This window comes from Leuciscus leuciscus (assembly GCF_965113295.1).
Source record: "Leuciscus leuciscus genome assembly, chromosome: 3".
Taxonomy (NCBI): domain Eukaryota; kingdom Metazoa; phylum Chordata; class Actinopteri; order Cypriniformes; family Leuciscidae; genus Leuciscus; species Leuciscus leuciscus.
In genome coordinates, this window is record NC_138727.1 from 57,970,715 (window position 1) to 57,990,438 (window position 19,724).

Here is a 19,724-nt window from a genome sequence, read left to right on the forward strand (position 1 = left end):
CCCCAAAACAGAAATTGAGTGTCTCGAACGGTGTCGTCTGAGCCACCCTAATTTAGCAATTATATTATGGTAAAAATTATTAATTAATTACTGAAATGACTATTCAAGACCACAATAGCTAAAACATGCTGTCACCTAGAATTATCTGTCTTTGAACTGTTTTGACAGTCTACAGTGTAAGCGCTATGAAGGGATGACTAAGCCACCTTCTGAGAAACAAGCTAGATGAAGGAATTAAACAGCTTTTTACCAGCGTACAGATCAGCAGAAGCGAGCAGCAAGCATGTATGAGCAAACTGAATATGCTTTAAATAGGGCGCCTTGTTTGAGCTTTGGCCATTGAGCAGCTAGGGGAGTTAACGAGCTAATACAGCTCAGCTGGAGCAGATCATCTGACGGGACAGTGTTGTTAGCAAACAGCATTAGCAGCGTCTTGACTACCTGGCCTACCAGAACTGACGCTGACGCTCAATTTTTGGGATAGATCATTTGGCGGTTATTCTGAGTTCAAAAGAGCGCGATCACCGTTGATGGACAATTCGCTTCTGACACTTTGAATCTGAGCGTACAATGCAATCAAAAAATCTGTTTGCGGAAATTAATCGTAATTCCAGTCACTGTTTCACTGAGGCGAATTCATGATGAACTGTTGATCTGAATCTTACAAAGGAGTCGATTCTCCTCGATGGAATCGATTACAACCAGGGATGTAGTGGAGGCTAAACGCACGTAAACGCCGTTTACGCACCTCCCAAAATTTGGAAATAGCGTTTGCCCACCTCCAAAGTGCGTTTATCCACCTCTAAATTTCACGTTATTTGAGCGGACTTTGCTTTTCCAGTGCGTGATCGCCGATCGGCACATGATTCGAGCATTTGGGCCGTTAACTACAGAGCAGAACGCGCAGCGCGCAAACACGGAGCAGAGAGCGCAGCGCGCCGAGTTGAGTAAAGTTGGCAGAAAATTCACAGATTCGAACTTCCCGGGTCAATGACTCGTGAGCTAAATGTTGTTACTACACAAATAACACCTCTTTTTAATCGTAGTATGTAGACAAGCAGCTACAACCTATTTTTTCTCAAAACGAGCTTTCCCTCACAGTGGACAAAATACATTGATCTCTATGCTCAGGCGGCAGAGAGACAGATCCGAAGGGACCGTCTGCAAAGTGCAAAACCCGAAAACAGTCAATAACTTCACTGTCACACACTATAGTGTCATCAAAATAAGTACACACATCACTGCTGTCCTGATGGTTATACTACAACACTTATTTTGTATAAATATCTTTTTGCATCATTTTTATGATTATTATTTATGAAAAGTATTCAATAACTGCACTGTAATTCACTGTATTGTTGCCAAATTCAGTTTACACATCACTGATGTCCTGATGGTTATACTACAACACTTATTTTGGGAAAAATTTATTTTAAATTGTATATACAATTGTAAATGTATGATTTTTATGAACAATATTCAATAACTTCACTGTAATTCACAGTATTGTTGCCAAATTCAGTTCACACATCACTGCTGTTCTGATGGTTATACTACAACACTTATTTTAAAAAAGTTTTTAATTGTATGTAAAATTGTAAATGTATCTTTTTGATGATTTTTATTATGAAAAATATTCAGTAACTTCACTGTAATTCACTGTATTGTTGCCAAATTCAGTTTACACATCACCGATGTCCTGATGGTTATTCTACAACACCTTGGTAGTACCATCAAATGATAGCCTATAGCGATGTCATCAAGATACACATACACCGGTAGGCAGTGGCCCACCTTACCGGGTGACCACGTCGTGGTCCACCAGAATTTATAGTTTACCCACCTCTTTTTTTTACCACTACACCACTGATTACAACCTGTGGAATCAAATCTTGATTCCTTACGCCTCTGAATCAAGGAATCGATTTCCAGCCCTAATCAGGCGCTGACTGTCAAAATACTAAGTTAAAGAAAAAGTAAAGAAGTTTGTCAGTCAAAGAGCAAGCGCACTATACTAGAGCATTGTTTATTATGTTTCAAAACAGCTATCTCAACTGTCTGTATATCTTCTAAAACGCAGATGTTTAGCCTGCATTTACTGCTCGATCATAATATACCTACTTCATTTTTTTTCGTTTTCCAATCATAAATACTGTTGCAATATTTATTGAAAATAATTTTAAGCATATGAACAAGCACACGATTACAGTTGAAGAAACGAACTAGACTTTTTATTTAGTAGTTTATTTCTATCACTTCCACTAGGAGCTGATTTGTGTATAATAATTATAATAATAATAATTCGTTACATGTATATAGCGCTTTTTCTGAGCCCTCAAAGCGCTTTACATAGAATGGGGGAATCTCCTCAACCACCACCAATGTGCAGCATCCACCTGTATGATGCGACGGCAGCCATATTGCGCCAGAACGCCCACCACACACCAGCTTACTGGTGGAGAGGAGACAGTGATGAAGCCAATCAGTATATGGGGATGATTAGGAGGCCATGATAGACAGAGGCCAAGGGGCAAATTTTGGCCAGGATGCCGGGGTTACACCCCTACTCTTTTTCGAAGGACATCCTGGGATTTTTAATGACCACAGAGAGTCAGGACCTCGGTTTAACGTCTCATCCGAAGGACGGGTATATTCATATTAAATGTATTTCTCTACAAAACATAATATGACATATTTAGTCTATCAAAAACAAAACTGTTCATTATCCCAAATAAGGGGTTAGTGTGTTACTATAAAGAAATTACTGAACAAATTACTGAAAAAATAAAAAATAATCCTGACTAATAAAATAAAAACTGTCATTAAATGAACATTAAGCAATGAGAAAAAGAAAAAAAAAACAATTTTTTTTTTTTTTTTTTTTTTTACAGTGTAGAAAAACAAATGTAGCCTCTCTATTGACATTATTTGTTTTAAACATTACCTGTTGTAGGATCACTGATGAGGTTTCTAAAAACCAGTGGTGAGTCAGAAGAACTACAGGGCAAAGAGAGACAGGAGCAAGAGAGTGATTTTGAGGAAGACCAACTACAGGGCAAAGAGAGACAGGAGCAAGAGAGTGATTTTGAGGAAGACCAACTACAGGGCAAAGAGAGACAGGAGCAAGAGAGGGATTTTGAGGAAGACCAACTACAGGGCAAAGAGAGACAGGAGCAAGAGAGGGATTTTGCGGAAGACCAACTACAGGGCAAAGAGAGACAGGAGCAAGAGAGTGATTTTGAGGAAGACCAACTACAGGGCAAAGAGAGACAGGAGCAAGAGAGTGATTTTGAGGAAGACCAACTACAGGGCAAAGAGAGTGTAGGGCCAGAGAGGAGCCATGAGGTTGAATGCAATAGTAGTGAAAAACTAGAAGTCATTGAGTCTGGAGGAGACAATGCCAGACCTGGAACATCAACAAAAAGTAAAATAGGAAGCACAGTACCCGAAGCTCAACCTGTTGATCCAGCCTTGTGGCCTGACACAATTGCGCAAAGTTACAGAGCAGAGGCAGTGCGAAGAGGACCATTTCAAGTCAGAGAAAGTTATGTTTTTCCCAAAAATTCAGATGGACGAGCCTTTTCACACAGTTTGTGTTATAGAAAAATGCCTAATGGTGAAAGAGTCAAACGATCATGGTTGTCATATTCAGAAGTGAATGATGCAGTATTTTGCTACAGCTGCAAACTTTTCTCTACCCAAGTAATTAAGCTCATTAAAGGAGGATTAAAAGACTGGAAGAACATCCACACCATCCTGCGCAGTCATGAGAACAGTTCTGAGCATATAAGCACCATGCAGAAGTGGAGAGAATTAGAATTGCGATCTAAAACAGGTCAAACCATAGACCAGAGACAGATGACCCTTTTGGAGGAAGAAAGACAGAGGTGGCGGAATGTTCTCACAAGACTGTTAACAATTATACAGTCTCTTGCTGAGAGGAATCTTGGATTTAGGGGATCCACAGACAAACTCAATGTTTCTGATAATGGTCATTTTTTAAAGGAAGTGGAGCTGTTGGCAAAGTTTGATCCAGTCATGCAGGAGCACTTGGCTAAAATCAAAGATGGAAGTACACACACACACTACTTGGGGAAAGACATACAAAATGAGCTACTGAATCTGATGAGTAGTCAACTGACCAAAGAAATTGTTGCAAAAATCCACACTGCAAAGTACTTTTCTATCATCCTTGATTGTACACCAGACATTAGCCACCTGGAACAGATGTCTATCATTATACGTATTGTGGAACTACAGCCAGAGCCAGAAATAAAATAATATTTTCTGGGATTCTTGGTTGTGGAAGAGACAACTGGCTAGAATCTGTCTTCGGTAATCCTAAACAGGCTGAAGGACCTTCAGATTGACTTCATGGATTGTCGAGGTCAGTCATATGACAATGGGTCGAATATGAAGGGCAAGAAGCAAGGCGTACAAGCCAGGCTGCTTGAAAAGAACCCAAGAGCCCTGTTTGTCCCATGCGGGGCACACACATTAAACCTGGTTCTAGCAGATGCTGCAAGAGCTTCAAAGGATGCCATTGGATTCTTTGGACACCTGCAGAAACTATTCACCTTTTTTTCAGGATCCACTCAGATATGGTCTATTTTGAAAAAATATGTGGACCTCACTCTTAAATCATGGAGTGACACAAGGTGGGAGAGCAGATTGCAAAGTGTTCAGGCTGTGTCACATGCCTGTCCTGTCTTGTGTTGCACATGGGTGTTTTGTTATTTTGGGCCATGTGCTCTTGTCATTGTCTGATCCCTCCCACTTGTTATCTGATTATTGTTTGAGTTCTCCCACCTGTTCCCCCTTGATTAGTTTCCCTTTATTAGTTCCCACTTGTTTGCAGTCTGTGTCGATCGTTGTCTTTGTTTTCCCCTGGTGATGTACCCGAGTTATTCCTGCCTTGTTTTGTTGTAGTTTGGTTTTTGTTTATTGTTTATTAAAATTTCCTTTACCGCACTTGAATCTTCGTTTCACTTTCTGACCAACCGTGACAGAACGATCGACCATGAAGAGGATTCAGCGGAAGGATTCACTCCAGCCTCCTATTTCCTGCCCTCATTTTGAGCACATCGAGAGATTTTGTGTGTTGAGTTCCCTTCGTCAGAAGGGGACTGACATCCGAGAGTTTTCATTGAGGTTCTGCGCTGCTGTAGAGGGACTGGGGCTTGGGGTTATGGCTATGAAGGATTTGTTTAATTACGCCCTTGATGAACCCATCGACTTTATGGTCATGAGAGCCCTGAGACATCTGACGTTTGAGGAATTAGTTAATTCCTTGGAGCGTCACTGTAAACCCCCTGCTAAGAAGGTTCCAGTGCCGGTGATCCCAGTTCCGGTGGTCCCAGTTCCGGTGGTCCCGAGTCCAGTGGTTCCAGTTCCGGGGGTCCCAGTTTCGATGGTCCCGGATTCGGTGGTCTCGAGTCCGGTGGTCCGGAGGCGGAGGAGGAAGAGGAAGCACGTCACGTCTGTCCAGTCAGAGACTGTTCACGTCACGTCTGCCCAGTCAGAGACTGTTCACGTCACGCCTGCCCAGCCAGAGACGGTTCACGTCACGTCTGCTCAGCCAGAGACTGTTCACGTCACGTCTGCCCAGCCAGAGCCAGTGTCTGTTCCTGAGCCGGAGCCAGAGCCAGTGTCTGTTCCTGAGCCGGAGCCAGAGCCAGTGTCTGTTCCTGAGCCGGAGCCAGAGCCAGTGTCTGTTCCTGAGCCGGAGCCGGAGCCAGTGTCTGTCCCTGAGCCGGAGCCAGAGCCAGTGTCTGTCCCTGAGCCGGAGCCAGAGCCAGTGTCTGTCCCTGAGCCGGAGCCAGAGCCAGAGCCAGTGTCTGTTCCTGAGCCGGAGCCAGAGCCAGAGCCAGTGTCTGTTCCTGAGCCGGAGCCAGAGCCAGTGTCTGTTCCTGAGCCGGAGCCAGAGCCAGTGTCTGTTCCTGAGCCGGAGCCGGAGCCAGTGTCTGTTCCTGAGCCGGAGCCAGTGTTTGTTCCTGAGCCGCAGCCAGTGTCTGTTCCTGAGCCGGAGCCAGTGTCTGTTCCAGTTCCTGAGCCGGTGGTGCCAGTTCCAGAGCCGGAGCCGTTGGTGTCAGTTCCAGAGCCGGAGCCGTTGGTGCCAGTTCCAGAGCCGGAGCCATTGGTGCCAGTTCCAGTGCCTGAACCGTTGGTGCCTGTTCCGGTGCCTGAGTCGTTGGTGCCAGTTCCGGTGCCTGAGTCGTTGGTGCCAGTTCCGGTGCCTGAGCCGTTGGTGCCAGTTCCAGTGCCTGAGCCGTTGGTGCCAGTTCCAGAGCCGGAGCCGTTGGTGCCAGTTCCAGTGCCTGAACCGTTGGTGCCTGTTCCTGAGCCGGAGCCGTTGGTGCCAGTTCCAGTGCCTGAGCCATTGGTGCCAGTTCCAGTGCCTGAGCCGTTGGTGCCAGTTCCAGTGCCTGAGCCGTTGGTGCCAGTTCCAGTGCCTGAGCCGTTGGTGCCAGTTCCAGTGCCTGAGCCGTTGGTGCCAGTTACACCGCCCGAGGGGTCGTCGCAGCCCGTGCAGCCCGAGGGGTCGTCGCCGCTCTGGCCGCCCGAGGGGTCGTCGCCGCCCTGGCCGCCCGAGGGGTCGTCTCCGCCCTGGCCGCCCGAGGGGTCGTCTCCGCCCAGGCCGCCCGAGGGGTCGTCTCCGCCCTGGCCGCCCGAGGGGTCGTCTCCGCCCTGGCCGCCCGAGGGGTCGTCTCCTCTCTCCAGGCCACCCGATGATCTGTCGTCTCCGCCCTGGTCGGCCGTTGGACTGTCGTCTCCGCCCTGGCCGCCCGTTGGACTGTCTTTGCCCTGGTCTGTCCCTCCCGTCCCGCCCTGGTCTGTCACTCCCGCCCCGCCCTGGTCTGTCCTTCCCGTCCCCCACCCTGGTCTGATGGAGCGTCTGGTAGCCGCTCCGTAGGGAGGGGGTAATGTCACATGCCTGTCCTGTCTTGTGTTGCACATGGGTGTTTTGTTATTTTGGGCCATGTGCTCTTGTCATTGTCTGATCCCTCCCACTTGTTATCTGATTATTGTTTGAGTTCTCCCACCTGTTCCCCCTTGATTAGTTTCCCTTTATTAGTTCCCACTTGTTTGCAGTCTGTGTCGATCGTTGTCTTTGTTTTCCCCTGGTGATGTACCCGAGTTATTCCTGCCTTGTTTTGTTGTAGTTTGGTTTTTGTTTATTGTTTATTAAAATTTCCTTTACCGCACTTGAATCTTCGTTTCACTTTCTGACCAACCGTGACAGGCTGTCAGGTTCCAGGTTGCCCAAATCAGGGAAGCGCTTGTAGAAGTACGGCAGAGTTTGTCTGACCCTGTCTCTAAAGTGGAGGCCCAAGCTCTTGCTGAAGAATTGGGGTCTTATCGCTTTTTGATTTGTTCTGTTGTGTGGTGTGACATTCTGACACTTGTCACCCAGGTCAATAAGCTTTTCCAATAATCTTCTATGCAACTGGACGTTGCTTCAAACTTGATTACATCCACCAAAGCAGCACTCTCACAGTATAGGGCATCTGGCTTTGCTGCAGCACAAGCAACTGCAAAGGATCTATGTGAAGAAATGAATCTAGAGGCAGTTCTCAAACAGAAGAGACTGCGTAACACCAGGAAGCAGTTCTCTTACGAGGCTGCTGATGAGCCTCTGACCGACGCACTGCGAAACCTGGAAGTGACTTTTTTTAACATAGTTGTGGATGTAGCACTTCATTCTCTTGAGGAGAGATTTCAGACCATGGAAAATGTTAGGGACACTTTTGGTATCCTTTTGAATTTCAATGATGTTGCAACCATGTCAAGAGTTACAGTGAAGAAACACTGTGAAGACATTGAGAAGGCACTCAGCAAGGAAGGACATGCAGATATCTCTGGAATTGAAATGGCTGAAGAGATACTCAACCTTCCACCATTACCATCAAAAAGCACAGCCCTGGAGCTTCTGAAATTCCTTCACCAGAAGCAACTGCAGGAGATATTTCCAAACCTCTGGATTGCTCTCAGAATTGCAGTTACCCTGCCAGTAACCGTAGCAGCTGCCGAGAGAAGCTTCTCAAAACTGAAGCTTGTAAAAAATTACCTGCGCTCCACAATGACTCAGGAACGGCTTAGTGGACTTGCTTTAATCAGCATTAACAGAGAACTCGCACAGCAGATTTCTTATGAAGTAGTTATTGATGAGTTTGCTTAAAAAAAAAGCAGAAGAGTGCCTCTGTAGGTGGCCATGGAATGAGAATAATAAGTGCTGGTCCAGATTACTTTTCAGATTTTTTTGTTTGTTTTTTTTGGTGTGTTTAACTTAAAGTTATTAATATGCATATTTAAGTAAAAATATAAAAATACTTATAACAGGTTTTGTATAAATAAAATGGTTAGGAATCATATTTGTTTCAAGTGCTTTTTATTTAATGATGTTTTATTAACAAAGTTTGGGAGGAGCATGTTCAGATAATTAAACCTTATTAAATGCGAGTGGAGCACATTCAGTTAATCAACCCAATCAACGAGATAAGAGGTATATACTGCAGACTTACCTCTGCTCACTGACAGTTTATCAGTATCCCTCCACCACCTCATCTCCCTCACTTTGATTTGAATAATCTCTTATTGGATGTAAACAACACAATCCAAAATACAATGCAATCTAGTTCTAGATTATTTCTATCACAAACAGGGGTTAATACTCTTGGTTCAGGCCAAAATTTAGAGCCCGGAGCCCTCCCCCGGAGAGCTCGCCAAATACGCATAATCTTTACTCTATTTAATTTGATGTGTAAGTGTAAACTCGTGAATTCTAAAAGGTGGAGGGGAGGAGGGTGTGGCAGGGGGGCCTCCAACATACATTTTGCCTAGGGCCTCCAAATGTCTAGAACCGGCCCTGGACGCAGCATATGGCTTTACACGATGATGATCGCTCTGATTGGTTTTAGGTATTTGAGCGACGTCCGTTGGTGATGCCCCTTTGGAAATTATTTGTCTATGGAGCTTTGCCAGACCATAACTCAGTTACTACTGAGAATGGTCTGGTTTTAACCAGGCTACCTGTGAACTGCTTTAAACCTTTATGCAAATCCTGACCTGGCAGAAGCTGTATCCTGTACAACACAGACATTTGCTTTTTCTTGTTCCATAATGCTTTAAGAGAACCAAAAATTACCACTTTATAATTCAGGAAAACCAAGGAGGAGATTGGTTGCAACTGGGAAAGGGATTTGTCATTCCACTTCACATATGGCAATAATCTAGACTGAAGGCTGACTGCAATGCATATGTGTTAAATTAAAACTAGCAATAATACTCGCCTCTAAACTTGGAGTAATGGTAATGGAGGGATCGAAGGCTCGCAATATACGTTTGTAGAGTTCTAGCTGCAAACTTACAACCGGTGTGACCAGTGCTCTAGCTGTATCTCTTCAGGCTCCGCACTGACAGCTGCATTTAGAGGGTCTGTGAAGAGGTCTATGCTTTCTAGTATGCATTAACAAGGAGGCATTAATCACTCTTGAGGTTTTTTGAAGAGCTGCATGGGACAACACTGTATTCAGCTTGTTTACATCAGGAACACACTTACTCGTGTGTAACTTGTGCATTCAGTACTCCTTGAGTCCCCCTGGTGGGCTGGATAGAACAACACAACTTTTACAATACCCTGACATATGCAAGGCTGGATGATGTGAAAGACCTGGAAGTAAATTCTGAACTGCTCTTGTAGACTTTCAATTTCTTTTCTGTACTTGGCGAATCACATCTTGCATTTGGGAGCATCTTTGCACATCTCCTCGCAGGCAGAGAAGTGTGTCAAAAATCCGCTGTGAAAAAGGTTTAGTTTACGTTGGAAAGCGTTCATATGCGCATAGAGGTCTGAAACAGTCCGAGACCGACCTTGTAACTGTGTGTTCAGATAATTCAGATGTGCAGTCATATAATCTGTGAGGAAGGCCATGTAACAAATAAATTCTGGATCCCATAGTTTGCTGCTGTAAGCGCTTGTTTAAATGTGGAAATCAACTGATCAGACAGTATTTGCAACTGTTGTCTCATCTCTTACTGAATTGAACTCAACGCCCTTGGATGATGATATCTCACAGCTAAATAATGCGCTGGCTATTAACCTGGATTTATTTGCTCCTCGCAAGGTCCGTGAAATCAAGTTATACTCGCTCTGCTCCTTGCTATAACAACCTTCCTCTCCTTTAGTTCTAATGCGAGTGCGGCAAGTTTTTCGGGTGCCCTGTTTTCAGAATTTTGTGCAACCTGATTTTGCCTCACTTGTTACAGTTCAGATATGAAAAGGGGGGAGGGGGGGGTCTGAGAGGTGGCGCCCTGACAAATCTCGTAAGAATCACGATTTGCTTTACGGCACGACGTCTCATACATCAACAACATATGAAGCAGCCTCTATGGAAGACACTAGAACGCATTTCAGACGTGAATCATGGCAGAGTCGACGAAGAAAACGAAGAAAGCGCGGTCAGAAAAGTCAAGGAAAAGAAGACGACGGCTCTGCATGAGTGGTATTTACATCAGTAACGTTAAATACAGTTACTCCACAGCGACTCTAGGGGTCGCTGTTTGAGAAAAACGGAAACTGCTTAGTGTGCTTTTAAATAACTAGTCGACCTATGTCAAATCTTCCTTTCCTGGCTAAAATGTTACAATGAGTTGTAGCTTCACAGTTGCATAACCATCTTTCTGTTATTAATCTTTTTGAGCAACTTCAATCTGGTTTTTGAACGTTTTTATGACTCACAAATGTTATGACTTTTATGACATGACTTTTATAGGCGCCTGTTTGGTTGGTTCTGTGGTTCTAATGGTTCTGTATTTGAGTTTAAGAAGAAATTAAGGAATCTAGGAGTTATCTTTGATTCCCCATTAACATTTGACCCTCGTGTACAAAACGTTGTTATGACTTCTTTTTTAAAATTGCGCCCCATGCTATTCTTTTCAGCTGCAGAAAAGCGAATTGCTTGGAATTTTTAAAACGCATTTAAAAACTGTTTGTTAGGTTTGGTTAGGAAAGTTAGGTTATTGTTGATTGTGGTAATCATTACTGGTTTCTTGTTTATTTAATCCACCTATGCTTTTTTGTTTGATTTATTTTGTATTTTGTTTATTACTTTACTTGTATTGTCTTATACTGTAAGCTCCTTTAAAGGCACTATAGAAAACAAAAGTTATTGTTATTATCGGCCGTGTTTTCTCTGGCTGGCTGCAGTATCGCTCCGAGCGGGAGACTGAAAACCCGAAGTAGAGCTCGAGTGGTCTGTGTTTCGGTTAGTCACTCACAACTTGTTTCTGTTTGAACTGTTTTCATCGTCGTAGAAGGAATAAGTTGAAACGTAAGTTGCTGTATATTAAGGACTTTTTTTAATTGAAATGTTGTTGTTCCGAACAACAGCAATATTGCGAGTGTTATTTTGTGCAGTAATCTTTATATTAATAATCTTATGTAGATTGATGTATTTTTTTCTTTCTAGCAATATCTAAGTGTAATGGTCTTTAATATTTCTTATGCTGTTATTCTAATTTATTGAATGACAGAAAAGTGTGGAGTTTTACTCTAGAGCCTTATTTTATTCGGCCTTTTATTGGAAACATGAACAATACCGATACTCACGGTCAAAAACATTAATAATCTAAATGAAGTAAGCTTCACACATGATAAAAAAGCATAAAGAGAAACACACAGCCTAGTGATTACACAGTTTTACATACATCATTAACCATTTACTTTCATTATCACACATCCATCTATAAAACGATCCCTTAATTACTTCAGTCACACATCATCATGGCACTCCTGTCAATCATTCAGGGCTCCTCCCACAAATAGATGAATAAAGGCTGTAATATTTACTGTGTCCAAACCACTATATCCTCTTGTTAGTCTGAATAAGAAAGAAAGAAAGTAAAAACTTTAATACTGAAATATTTAAATAAAAGCATCAACAACATGTGTCAAGAGGAAAGGCTAATAGATTGGGTTTTGTCTCTATCTAGTGGGTATTCTTACTTGCTCGAAGATTTTCATACAGAGGCGAGTCCAGTTCGGGTTTACAATCATCAAGTTGAGCAGCCTTTATGAATGAAGACAAAGTAAAAACAGGAGTGTGTTATTTAAATTCCCCATATTCTTAGTCAATATAGATATGTTCACACTGACATTGAGCGTTTAATTTCTTTTGACTAAAGGTGAAGAGAGTTTAGTCTTCTGTAGGAAACACTTACCGTTACATTCTCATACACAGGATCACTCAATTCAACATCATAAGCGTTGTGTCTGTCATGATCGGGTCTGGAATGATTCATCTTTGCCATTAAAGGAAAAAACAGAATAAAGAGAAAATAAATAATGTCTATAAACAGCTCACTAGAAAAAGTCACTAATTCAGACATTCACTTTTAGTTACAAATGAATTTAGTAAACTACTGAAAACCAAATTATTTTTTCTCACCTGAGATTCCTGTGTGTCATTTCTCTGTTTCAAACACCTGGTTCCCCTTTAAAGACAATGATTTGAAACAATTACACCCAATTAGAACCTATTTGATGATTAATACACAGATATGATTTGAACTAATGATATTTCTCTAGGACGTGGCACTGCCGTTTTGAATGTGATGAAATCTGGTCTATCTTCAGGATTTACTGCAGTAATGAGCTTCAGATTTCATTATTCAATAACTAACTGAGTAGCTGTCATTCATTCACACACACACGAGAGAGTACCACAGACACACATCTTACCAAATCACTAACATCGTAATGATCACTGCAGCTCCACAAACCCCTCCAATGGATATGTATAATATCACCGGACGTCCTGCAACTGAGAAAAAAAGAGTGAAATGTCTGAACAGAATAGATTAATTTTAATCACTTTAGAAAGATTAATGTAAGTATATGAGCCTTCACCTGTCACTGAATCTCCCTCCACTATTACACCAGATCCATTTATCAACACTGAGACGTTCCTGGGTTGGTCTAATAACAATCACCAAATTATTTAAGACCTCTGACACATTTTTAAAATGACTAATATGAACCAAAACCAAAACTTATGTTTTATTATAAACTCACACATGACGTTTAAAGACACATTATCAGAGTATTTCTCTCCATGTTCATTGATGGACTTGCACTTGTATTCTCCACTGTCATCAGAGCTGATCTTTGAGATGCTGAAGATTCTTCCAGATCCTACAATCGTTCCTCCTTTAATCCAGCTGATTTCTGCAGGAGGGTTTGAGTCACTGATGCAGTTCAGAGTCACTGAATCTCCCTCCACTATTACACCAGATGGACTGATGGACACTGAGACAATCTTTGGAGGGTCTAAAAAGTACAAAAATGAAAACCTTAAATCATCTAATTCAAACACAATCTCCTAATCTTAAAAAGAACTAATGAATCTGTACTCACACATGACATTGAGCTGAACAGCAGGAGAGATGTGAGTGTGTCCGTCTACAGCACAGCTATATCTGCCTGAATCCTCTCTTCTGACTGACTGCAGCAGGAGTTCATTGTTTCTGTCTCTTCTCTCAGTTAATGGCTGTGAGTTTCTGTACCAGATGAATGTTGCTCTGTCAGTCAGAGCGCAGCTGCTTTTACATCTCAGATTGACTGAATCTCCCTCTGTCACTCTCTCAGGAGACTCCACCTGAAGATCTGAACACAACACACACATTATATCTAGTGCTGCTGTCATACACTGATTATTATTCAACATAATGCACAGAAGAAGAGATAAACCTCACCAAAGTCACCTGTGACAGTAAGAGTCACTCCTGCAGCACCAGTCCAGCTTCCACCAGGTTTATCAGTGATGAATCTGAAATAGTACATGTGTTCATCCTTCAGTGTCACATGACTCAGTCTGACGGTGCAGTTCTGCTGTTTATCTCCCAGATACTGAAGCCTCTGACTGTATTCAGGGTCCTCAGACAGATCTGGAGGATCTACACTATTTTTATTAGTCCAGAACACTTTATCGATCTGATATCCAGTAGGGTATGTATAAGTGCATCTCATTATCACTGTTGAGTCCTTTAGTGCACAGATGTGTGAAGGACTGTAACTCACACTCCAATCATCACTAGAAACCCCTGAAACACAGAATTCATCTCGAACAATTTAGCAGCAGCTTGTGCATATAACATTGCAGTATCAAATTTATCTTGAGTGTTTCTGAAGTGTTGCATTGACTAACCATGAATCATGAGAAGAACGATCAGAGGAAGAGGAGGAGCCATTCTGAGTGATGTCATTATCAACACCTACAACAAATGTACAGTGGCTTATTTTTCAACTTTAAGGGCCAGTTACATAAATATAGCCATTATGATAAGACAGTGTCTTAAGATCTAGTATGATAGATCAGATCAGTCAGTCTTACTTTTCGGTATCAGATTAGTCCAATGTACGTTTTTATGTAACTGACGTAAAGTTATGAACAGTTTTAAAGAAAAAAATGTGATGACTAACTTGTAAGACTAGTCCTGGCGGTTTATGCAAGTCTTGTCGTTTCTGTCTCATTGTTACACATTACGTTTTTCATATTCTCATTGCATTAGATGTTTCATCAAATATATTATACTGTATATATGTCTGTGGCGAGGGGGTGTGTGGTTCAGTGAAGTCTGCAGCGGGATAGAGAGACAGGAGACGAGCGGTGAGTAAGCAGGTCAAGTGCAAAACTACAAACACCTGTGTCTTGTTGCAGTAATTGGAATGGAGAAATGGATAAAAGCCACTGGGAAACTGGGAGATTCTGAGAGAGAGTGGACTGAGGAGTCGCGCATTCGCACGGGACAAGTGAAGCCTGTGATTTTACTCGAATTTACTGACTTATCTCCCGTATATGATGTCAATAGGCTATTGCTTGGAAATGTATTGTTGTTATTATAGGTCTAGCTGTAGGATATATCATAAACAGAAGAATGTTCCTTACCACATGCTGCTATACATGTCATCCATCTCCATCTAATCATTCTTTTTGTTTTTGCTCTTCTGATGGTTTTCAGCTTTCTCTTTCTGCAAATTGTATAGTTGTATCGTATCATGGTGTATAGCGATATGACCCAGCACCCAAAATACTATCAAAACACTCCAACTCCATTCTTCACGAAAGATGGATAAAAAAGCGCACAGGAAACAAAAACCTTGAAAAAATTATAAACGACCCGCCAAATCACAGAGATGCCGATTCGCACGGGATTAAGATCTCAGACAACCTCTGCAATTATTACAAATGACTAGAGGTCACCAGGTAATACTAATCCTGTGCGAATAGGGCATTATTGTGTTAATTGTCACGGAGAAAAGCCACTGGGAAACTGGGAGATTCTGAGAGAGAGTGGGCTGTTCCAGAGCAGACTTTATGCTACTTTGATCTACTGAGAAATGTCTGTAAGCTCAGAGAATATGTGTTTGTTTTTGGTTTATTTTAAACTAATAATAGCACTAGCCTCAGCCTATTCTTGGAACTACAGATGAAGACACTAGCTCAACATAAACCCCCTGTATCTTGACTATAGCTGTTGACTATTTGAGATTGAACAGAGAACTAAAAGAGAAATACGCTCTAGTTCTTAGCTTAAAGTCAAACAGAAATCAATTAAATACTTTTATTTATGCAAGAAAATGACAGCAACCATCATTTTTGCACTGCTTGAGTATGGAACTGTCTAACACACTGGCTGTCTTCTTCCTTCCTTATCAACAAACTTTGCTACTTATTTGGGCAAGGCAAGAGAGACGGTGAGTAAGTAAGTGCATAATGATAAACATCTGTGTCTTGTTGCAGTAATTGGCATGGAGAGACCGGATAAAAGCCACTGGGAAACTGGGAGATTCTGAGAGAGAGTGGGCTGAGCACTCGTGCGCTGTGTCTGTTCCAGAGCAGACTTTATGATTCTTTGATCTACTGAGAAATGTATGGAAGCGCAGAGAATATGTGTTTGTTGTTGGTTTATTTTAAACTAATAATAGCACTAGCCTCAGCCTATTCTTGGACCTACAGATGAAGACACAAGCTCAACATAAACCCCCTGTATCTTGACTATAGCTGAGCAACAGTCGTTTTTGCACTGCTTGAGTACGGAACTGTCCAACGTCTGTCCCTGCCACCTTTTGATTGACAGCAGCTTTCATTATACTATATAGTCAGCCTGTATTATACAGTTATCTGTTGTTAAAAGATCAAAGTTGATTTTTATCAAGGTGTTTGTCACCAACATACAAAAAACTGCTAGAGAAAAAATATTTGTGCAATTAGACTTTTGATTTTAAACCATATAGTTACTGAGACACAGCCCTGTGACAACTAGCCCCAACCAATCTCCCATAAATCCCCCACACTTAAGATATTTAACAGAACAGTTGTAAAATCATGCTCTTACCCGTTTCACCAACACCAGTGACCAGTGACAGCACTACAAATGATCAGGATGAAACCAGTATAGGCGTTTTTACACTCTGAATGACACGTGATCAACACATTATACTTTCACATGAGCTTATGACACCTCAACTAGTGCAGATCGAGCAGAGGAGAGTTTTAACAGACAACATTAGACTAAAGGCATACACATTAAACTGAGAGAAACTTTACGTCAGTCAATAAAGATGCTCATGTAATAATGTTTTCAAACTTGGGAATATCTATTTTCAATAAGTTGCATATAGATAGTAATGACAAGGAACATGTTCTTAAGAAACAGAGAAAATAATTGCTTTAATAACTGTACTTTAAAGGTATAGCGGAGGATGTTTTACTTCCTGGTGGGTAACCTATACTATTGGTCCTCCTAATTGTCAATCATTCTGGTGAATCAATCAAACTTTTCAAAAAGTGGAGAGGGCGGGTCTTATCTAAAATTTGGAAAGATCCTCCACTATACCTTTAATTTGCATATGCAGACCAACTATCCTAGCTTGTAAAACACTGGAAGGTATTGCAGTAGCAGTGACGTCAAAACAAACTGTGCACTTGATAAACCTCCAATTTACTGATTAAAAGCAAACGGGAAGTTAAATAAAAAACTTTAAACACGCTGATGAAGAAGAATTGATTCATCTGAATGTTTTTATCATGATAACTATTACGTTTTTTAATGTGTCAGTTGCCTTGTCCTTCTTGAATGCATCACATGTCTCTAAACATGGTTAAACACTGTTTCCTCTTTTGTAGGTGAGAAAACCAAATGCATGAACTTTTGACATCAGCATCACAGTGTTGATCACGTGACTTTCATTAAGCGATGGAGAGACGCTGAGGGACGTCACACCGAAGAGGAAGAGGAAGAGGAAATCAGTCCTGTCAGAGTAACGCTTGAGGCCTTTTCACATACCAAATATTTCAGCTCTAGTAATAGAAGTTCTGGCTTCTAATTAAAATATCCAAATTGGAATTTTCTGGACAAACCTGAAATAAACACTTTTTTTGAGCATCAGAAAAAACATTTATGGATCTTTATGGATCATGTAAATTTGAAATATGTTATTAAAATGTGACTTTGGCCAACAGTTTTTCAGGATATTTCGCCCTTCAAGCATATAGGAGTTGGTCTTGCATGAGCGAAAAAGGGTTCCTGCCTGAAAGGGTTGCAAATAAACTAACTTTCCTTAAAAGGGACTTTGATTATGTTGTATCACCAAAAGGTGAAGGTCCAGTAACTAAAGTCGGCACTTAAAGAGAATTTAAGACTAACTTCACCTCCATATTGTGAAGCATTTTGTGAAGTGGATTATCAAACAAGTAAAAAAAATGAGTGGGACTTGTTGATTGGATTGTGAAAAGTCGGCATTGCAAGGATCCATGGGTACTAGTATTGACACTAGTAATTTATTGAATAAAGATGAATTCCAAATGTTAAATATTTAAAGTGAATTTAATATTTAAACAGTTGTATTTCTACACAGAGCTTAAAAATGTTTAAGTGACACAAAAAAATTAAAAAAACTAATCAACAATTAGCTTTGCCTATAAGTAAGTATAATCAAACAAGTCACAACTGTTGTGTTCATAGTTAACCACAAGGTGGCAGTGGAATGCTGAAGTGTTGAAGTGCTGCTTGGGGAGTAGAATGAGAGGTGAGATGTTCTAGAAGACAAGTTTGACAGGTGTTAAAATAAAAGAGCATCGAAGGAATTACTCCGGTCTTGTGTTTAATACTTCAATACACAACAAATTGTCGACGATGATTTCCGTGCCTACGCCTGCATCTTTTCTGCCATGCAGTGGAGAGCCTGCGATTCCTTTTGCTACCTGGCGAAAAATGTTCGAAAATGACTTGCTTGCTATAAATGCTACTGGAGACTCATGGCCGGAGGCCAGGAAACGTGCTATTCTACTACACAGTTTGGGGACTGAAGGCCAGAGGCTGTTTTACACGTTTCCTAATACTGGAACTACATTTGCAGAGGCAATGACAGCGTTGGAGAATCATTTTGTTCCAAAGGTGAATGTTGTGGTCGCTGGACATCGCTTCCGCCAGCGTTCTCAACGTGCTGATGAGACCATTTCACAGTTTCTGTCTGCTTTGCGGGAATTATCTTCATCATGTGCTTATGGTGACATGGAAAGTGAAATGCTGCGCGATCAGCTGGTCGAACGATCGTATGCCCCAGCAGTGCGAGACAGACTCCTGCTGGAGCCATCACTGACACTTGACACCGCTATTGTTATTGCATGTCAGGTGGAACAAGCACTGTGACAGCACTATAAATGATCAGGATGAAACCAGTATAGGCGTATTTACACTCTGAATGACACGTGATTAACACTTATGACACCTCAACTAGTGCAGATCGAGCAGAGGAAGAGTTTTAACAGACAACATTAGACTAAAGGCATACACATTAAACTGAGAGAAACTTTACGTCAGTCAATAAAGATGCTCATGTAATAATGTTTTCAAACTTGGGAATATCTGTTTTCAATAAGTTGCAAATAGATTGTAATGACAAGGAACATGTTCTTAAGAAACAGAGAAAATAATTGCTTTAATAACTGTACTTTAATTTGCATATGCAGACCAACTAATCCTAGCTTGTAAAACACTGGAAGGTATTGCAGTAGCAGTGACGTCAAAACAAACTGTGCACTTGATAAACCTCCAATTTACTGATTAAAAGCAAACGGGAAGTTAAATAAAGAACTTTAAAGACGCTGATGAAGAAGAATTGATTCATCTGAATGTTTTTATCATGATAACTATTACGTTTTTTAATGTGTCAGTTGCCTTGTCCTTCTTGAATGCATCACATGTCTCTAAACATGGTTATACACTGTTTCCTCTTTTGTAGGTGAGAAAACCAAATGCATGAACTTTTGACATCAGCATCACAGTGTTGATCATGTGACTTTCATTGAGCGATGGAGAGACGCTGAGGGACGTCACACCGAAGAGGAAGAGGAAATCAGTCCTGTCAGAGTAACGCTTGAGGCCTTTTCACATACCAAATATTTCAGCTCTGGTAATGGAAGTCCTGCCTTCTAAATAAAATATCCAAATTGGAATTTTCTGGACAAACCTGAAATAAACACTTTTTTTGAGCATCAGAAAAAAACATTTATGGATCTTTATGGATCATGTAAATTTGAAATATGTTATTAAAATGTGACTTTGGCCAACATTTTTTCAGGATATTTCGCCCCTTCAAGCATATAGGAGTTGGTCTTGCATGAGCGAAAAAGGGTTCCTGCCTGAAAGGGTTGCAAATAAAC

The 19,724-nt window shown here is 41.5% G+C and overlaps 1 protein-coding gene across 1 annotated transcript in view; it reads right to left on the minus strand.

Annotated features, from left to right (window-relative positions):
• LOC309495538 (hemicentin-1-like) overlaps positions 1-19,724 on the minus strand; it is a 118,540-nt gene extending 98,816 nt beyond the window's left edge. Inside the window, exons 1-2 of the mRNA XM_082165320.1 lie at positions 16,897-19,724; positions 16,396-16,742 (exon numbers count right to left, since the gene is read on the minus strand). The gene's annotated coding sequence lies outside the window, so the exon portion shown is untranslated. The remainder of the gene's footprint in view (positions 1-16,395; positions 16,743-16,896) is intronic.